The sequence below is a fragment of the Myxocyprinus asiaticus genome, chromosome 3, assembly GCF_019703515.2.
Source record: "Myxocyprinus asiaticus isolate MX2 ecotype Aquarium Trade chromosome 3, UBuf_Myxa_2, whole genome shotgun sequence".
NCBI lineage: Eukaryota > Metazoa > Chordata > Actinopteri > Cypriniformes > Catostomidae > Myxocyprinus > Myxocyprinus asiaticus.
Window position 1 is genome coordinate 32,697,681 of NC_059346.1, and position 6,668 is coordinate 32,704,348.

The 6,668-nt window shown below is 35.1% G+C and overlaps 1 long non-coding RNA gene across 1 annotated transcript; it reads left to right on the forward strand.

Moving 5' to 3' along the window:
• The first annotated feature begins 5,483 nt into the window (after positions 1-5,483).
• Positions 5,484-6,468, forward strand: LOC127428027 (uncharacterized). Its single transcript, XR_007895012.1, has 3 exons — positions 5,484-5,594; positions 5,682-5,849; positions 5,945-6,468. It is a non-coding gene; the product is annotated as an uncharacterized LOC127428027 (long non-coding RNA).
• The last annotated feature ends 200 nt before the right edge of the window (positions 6,469-6,668 follow it).

The window sequence follows — 6,668 nt, forward strand, 5'->3', positions numbered from 1 at the left end:
TAATGTATGATGCCCAAAGACATAGGGTGAAACTATATTGTTTTAATGGCATGAATCACACTGAAGACCTAGACTTTAAATGCACGGCCCACCACTGATTCACATGTTGCTAAATTAAACTGTGCCATCTCAAGCTAATGTTTTTTTTTATATAAATGTTGGGGTTAATTACTCGAAAATAGTAATTAACTTCAAATTACTTCTCCAAAAATTTTAATCAGATTACTTTACTGATAACTTCATGGGAAAGTAATCACATTACTAATTGCTTTAACGTTACTTTCTAAAACACAGAAAGATTTTTTTTCCCTCAGTAAATTCAAAATAATGTCTATATTCCCTCCTAGTTCATTGATGTTGTCACGGAAACACAAACATATGTACATATTAACATAATTCATGTTTTAAATGCATTCTAAACAAATAATATTATTTAAGAAATATGTGTAACCCAAGTAATGTACTTAAAAGCAATTAACTTAACTGAAAGTCATTACACTACTTTTTGACTTGTAGTGAACATGGAAGTAAAAACTTTTTGAAATAATTAGATTACAGTAACTAATTACTTTGTCATAAGATTACAACAAACACTGGTTGGGATATACTGTAGATATGGCTTAACAGGGTAACATGGTTGACATTTTTACAGTTAATTTAGCCATTAGTAGGTTTATGCTCAAGGTCATGACATTAAAAGGTGTTTACTAGAAAGAGAATTTAATGCTGATATCTCTAGAAATACCACCTAATTATCAGTTGTTTTCTGTACAAAATCATGGTAACAGGGATGACAATGACATGTTTTTTTGTTTTGTCAATCAAAATGTGCATTTTGCTAATACTCAAGAAGTTGGAAACAAAGGGCTAGGGACAGGCCAAAAGGCATTCTCACAAAGAAAGACTTTGAAAAAAAAATGTCAATGACGTACACAAAAGATGGAACGGAATGACCCACCTTGACATCTAATTTAGTCATACTTTAAGCACTGTTGCATTTGTTTTAGTGGATGACCACTGACTGAAAATATGTGAAGGAAAAAAAGATATAGGTTAATGACTTTGCTTTTAGGGAGTGTTTTATTTTGTTTCACGTGGTGTCTGTCTTTCAGGTTGTGGTTACTGTGGCACAACGAACGAGCAATGTTTTCTGATCTCAGAGGCGTCCCCTGGCGGATAAATGTAGCTATGTGACGTGTGTGAGTGTACTTCTTTTGAATACGGAAATATACTGATCTGAAACGAAAATCAAGAGACGAAAGAAAGAAAGAAAGAAAGACATCTGCATTAATCAATTAAAAAAAATGGATTTAACCTGTATTTTTTATCTGTGATGTAGCAGTTTAATAATTCATAGAGAATGGAATGAGTATAGCAGCTGTGATGCCCTCAGGAAGACGTTAACAATTAAAACTTTGCTGTAGTAAGCAAGACTCTTCATAATTTGTGTCTTATTCTTTGATAAACTGGATTACATTTAATTTTTAAATGAATTTCCTTTGTATAAAATGAATATATCCACAATATTCTCACCGAGTTCACTGTATTTCGCTAGGTGGGCGGAATTTCCGGTTAGCTAGCGTACAGGGCTGGGAGTGTTACTTTTGAAATGTATTCCACTACAGATTACAGAATACATTCTGTAAAATGTAATTTGTAACGTATTCCGTTAGATTACTCAAGGTCAGTAACGTATTCTAAATACTTTGGATTACTTCTTCAGCACTGGTAGATTTTTTCACTTGTTTTGACTATAAAAACTCTGCCAGTACAGTAAGACAAAATACACATGTTAAAAATAAATTCTCTGAAAAACCTAAATATATTATGCAGTGTTGCTTCTAAAACAAGATAAATCAAATTGATCTTGTTTTAATTATTTTTTAGATATTTTTACAGGAAAACAATACAAAAATTATTATCAAGAATATGATTTTTGCCCTAATATCAAAGGTCTTACTAGAAAAAAAGAAATTATGATCCAATGTGAATTTTCTTGATAAACAGATATGATCATGCCTGGTAACATGTGCATGTAAAATGGCTAGAAATAGCATTTTAGCTTAGCGTAAAGCTGACAATTTACACAAGGTTAATTTCTATTTCTTCTGCTCCAAACTTACTTCAAACTTACTTCTCTGTCTGCTCGTATGAATGTAACACATCATAAGAAAGTGTTTCACCGCTGTTCAAATGCACTTTGGATCGCATCATTTATATGTATAAATGTTTTCCAACTGAAAGGACTAAATATGAAATGAAACAAATGACAATAAAATGCAAAGTAATCTCTTCAGTAATCAAAATACTTTTTGAATGTAACTATTATAAATACCAATGATTTAAATTGTAACTATAGTGGAATACAGTTACTTATATTTTGTATTTTAAATATGTAATCCTGTTACATGTATTCCGTTACTCCCCAACACTGCTAGCGGACGTGCGATTGGTTGGCGTTTTGTGTGTAGCCGGTCACTGCTTGCTTGCGTGTCATGCGGTTATATTCTTGCTTTTTAAATGTTGTAGAATGCCTCAAAAATTTCCCGGACAATGTGTACAGTTAATGGTTATCCTAATAATCAAGCGAAACTAAAGTTTTATCTAAAACAGCATGTTATGAATAGAAACCACTCGCAAAGCACAGCGCTCCTGTCCCATGCTGCTTCTTCCATCGGCTGCCTGCAGAAGCATTGACTTAGCAATGTCTGTTTGAAAAAGATTTGGAATAATTTGTTTGTGTGCTCTTTTCACTTTATTGGCAAGAAGTCAACAGCGGGGATTACTTATATTATCCACCCTTACGGTCCGGCTACAATAGACATCCAGAAACGAAACGCAATTAATTGCATACAAACGATAGCATTATTGTGCTAACAGGTGTGTGTACATGTGCTGAAAGTTCATTAGAAATGTTGCGAGTTTGTTCATTTCTATTTAGTATCTTTTTTGTGAATGCTTCACATGTTTTGAAATGCATTATTACTGAGTATAAAAAGGAACAGTGTTTTCCTGTACTGTCTGCGAGTAGTGACCATGTTTTAATGCTGTGATTCTAAATTGATAAATTCTACAGTGGAAGACCATAATTATTAGATGAGACATTAGATGCACAGTAGTGAGATGTTTTATCACATTTGAAATTAACTGTATTCTGATTTTCCTCTTTCCTGCATTTTTCCTGCCTGCAATTCACTTTCTTTTGATGTCTTTGCAGAATGTGCATGTCTTCCCTTAAGGGGAAATGGTGATTTGGAAAACAGTGTGGACATTAATTCAGTATCACTTAAATTTATTTGTACAGTGCTTTTAATAATACATACTGTTTTATAGATGCTTTACAGAGAACACTGAACTTTTGTGTACAATGTTTATAATGTATGTCCAAATAAATATGCTTATTTGTATTGCATGTAGTTATTTTTGTATGGTACAGTTTATTGTGTGGCTGCTAATACATTGTTATTTCCTACACTAGAACAATAAATTCAATCTATCAACAGGATCAGTTGTTCAGTCAACACTAAAACATTTCATGTAGGTTATAGCATTTAGATACGGATATTGTATGTAAACTAATAATTATAAAGCTAGATTAAGCTTACTACACATTCATCTCCCGCAAAATAATTGTACTTTATCCGAAAAATGGCAACATGACAGTCTCATCGCCTGAGTCCTGTAATACATGAGCATCCTGCTTCCGCTTAACCGGAAGTTCCACTCACATTGCCCGCAAAGTGTCATCAGACTATTGTGGATAGTTTAATCAGACTGAGCTATTTCGGGCTGCTGTCACACTGGTCGTCAGATTCATAGCGCTGCTGGGTGGGTCACACCAACCAGAACTCACCATTAACTTGAACGACATAAACACTGTTTCTAGAAGAAGGGCACTGAAAACGGATTACTTTTTAAAGTTCCACAGTCTGTTTTGTCATTGGTGTTTCTGTTTTGGGTTAAGTTTTTAAGTTACTGACAAGCGACGCCTGTGAAACGTTGGCGTGCTGAAAGAAGTAATGGGGGAGAATGAAGTGCAGATGGAGAGTACAGAGCAAATGCAGGAGTCTCACACTTCCAGACTGGACAAAATCGACTTGTCATTGGATTAGTAATTTCAAAGAGAGAACCACATTAACTTTAAGTTTGCTGTCAAGTCATTATGATTTGAATGTGTGGGCACACTTGACAGGATCCGTCAGTTTCGCATTCATGTTTAAAAATGGATGACCTACGTGGTCATGCCCACAGATTAAAAGTTTGATTTGGGTTTGGCTGGATAATACAACTGAAATGAAGTGACTGTGAATGCGGTGAATATAGTGAAAATAAAATAAAACCTGGATTTACTAAATCGCCAACCATCCGTAGCCACAATAAATTACTTACACTTGTTAATTTCAGTCATACTACTATACCCAGATAGCAACAGAATATGGGCCAAATCTGTCTTTCATTTGGCACTTCTGGTTTGTTTCTGGCAGTGGAATTTTAACGCCTTTGTGTGAAAAAGCATCTGACTAAAGTCTGGTGTGAGTCCAGTCAACTAAACGAAACAAAGCAAAGAAAGGCATTAATTTGGCTGAACATTGGCTGGTCAACAAAAATCTGCTGAGATCTGAGCTGAGTCTGGTTTACCAAATGAAGAAAAAAACATGTTATCGGCTGAATTGTGGCATGAGTGCGGATAAACACAAGAAGACACTCTTTCTGCTTATTTCTGGCTGGCTTCAGTCTGTGTTTACAAGAGACAAGAAGCTGATTATATTCAGTCTTTTAATGCCCTCAAATCTCCAGCTACATGATGAATGTTATAACAAATATGCCTTTCTAGAAATATTGGTTCACACAATATTAAGACTGACCTTCACTATTTCAAGATTACTGCCATCTGAAGAGCTGATTATTTTAATTAAAGTTTTGTGTCATGCCAGTTAAATAAGGTTAACAATCAAGTCTCTAAAAGTTGACTTGATATGTATGACTATTCATAATTCACCAATACTGAGTCAAAACTTATCCACATAGAGCTAAATAACCCTAACCTGTTGATGCTCATTGACCCCACCCATGGGTTTGACTTTACTTTGCTTAAATGAGTTCACATTTACTATATAGTGTGCCCAGACCTCTAAATCTATATATTAAACTTAAATCTAATGTGTCCAAATTACTTTAGCTTTAGATGTTTGCTCTTATTGAGACTGAAGTTAGTGAACTAAAGCTGAATCAATCTATTCCTTTCTTTCCACAGATGACAACATAAAGCTGAATAAAAAAAGAGCAAAAAACGAACAGAGCAAAAACTAAACGTGCTGCTAATAGGAACAATGTCCTGTAGAAACTCAATGGAGGGGCGCAGCAGAACCAAGGCAAGCATGTGAAATGTGATAACAATGTTATAGAGTCTTAGTGAATGTATTCAATTGGAGAAAAAGACAATATAATGTTTGTTTTTTTGTTGTTGTTTTTTTTTTTTTTTTAAGAGAGTAGATGAAACGGAGGGGGAAAGAGTTGTTTGCTTTGGAATGGACATCCACTTTATCTATCCATACATTTATTTTGTTATCTCTGTGTCTTATCTATAATTTACTGTAAGTCCTATGTTTCCACTGTATAAATTCAGACTATGAACATCTGACTACTGCCGAATATCAAGCTTGTATGATCTATTTTAATAGGGAAAAGTGACTAAGTATAAACACATGCCTGGGCCTGGCAGGATGAGAGGTTTGCGGAGACAAAGGGGATCAAGGAGGGGCATGGTGTCGAGAGGAGGTGCAATGAACAGAGCTGATGCCAGTGCCATGGTTTGTGCCATCGGAAAGATTCTGTGTTTAACATTTTAGGTTATTGAAAATTTAGAGTTTTTCAATTTTATTATCTTAATACTGTGACTTAAAAAAAAAAGATTCTTACTGTGATTGCTCTCTCTTTGTCAAAGACAGGTGGACAGTTTGATCAGACCACATTCACATCAAGGGGGGTGTTCAGAGGATGAGGTAGAGGAAGATGGGGTAGACTGAGCAGGTTCAACACACCTTCCTGTGTTTTAAACTGTTTAATCTTAAAATGTGATTCACATTTGACTCCCAGTGCAGCACTTTTAAGTACTAAAGAGGGGACAATTCATGAATATTGTGCTTTTGTGTTTTATCCAAACTTATAGGACCAGTAAAATCCAGAAACTTAGTCTGAGTTGCAATAAATCCAAAGTATTTTCTGAAGATTTAGATTTCTCCACAATTCCAAAATCAGCAAAAGAGAAGTGGTACAGCTGTGCAGGCGGAAACAGTAACTCATGAGAACTAGTCATCACTGGGAGCTTGTCTTCCAATGCATTGGAATCAATCACAACTCTTTGGTTTCTGTCTAACTGTAAACACTGACAGCAAAAAAGAGAGGCCACAAAAATATTTTCATGCAGCCAAGGTATGCTCAGTGTAGCTTCTCCATCATCAAGGAGAAGAGGATGATGCACCACACTTAGGCAACTGCAGCTTATTATTAAAGGGATAGTTCATCCCAAAATTTAAATTCTTTCATCATTTACTCACCCTCATGCCATCCCAGATGTGTATGACTTTCTTTCTTCTGCTGAACACAAACAAAGATTTTAGGAGAATATCTGAGCTCTGCAGGTCCTCACAATGCAAGAGAATGGTGGC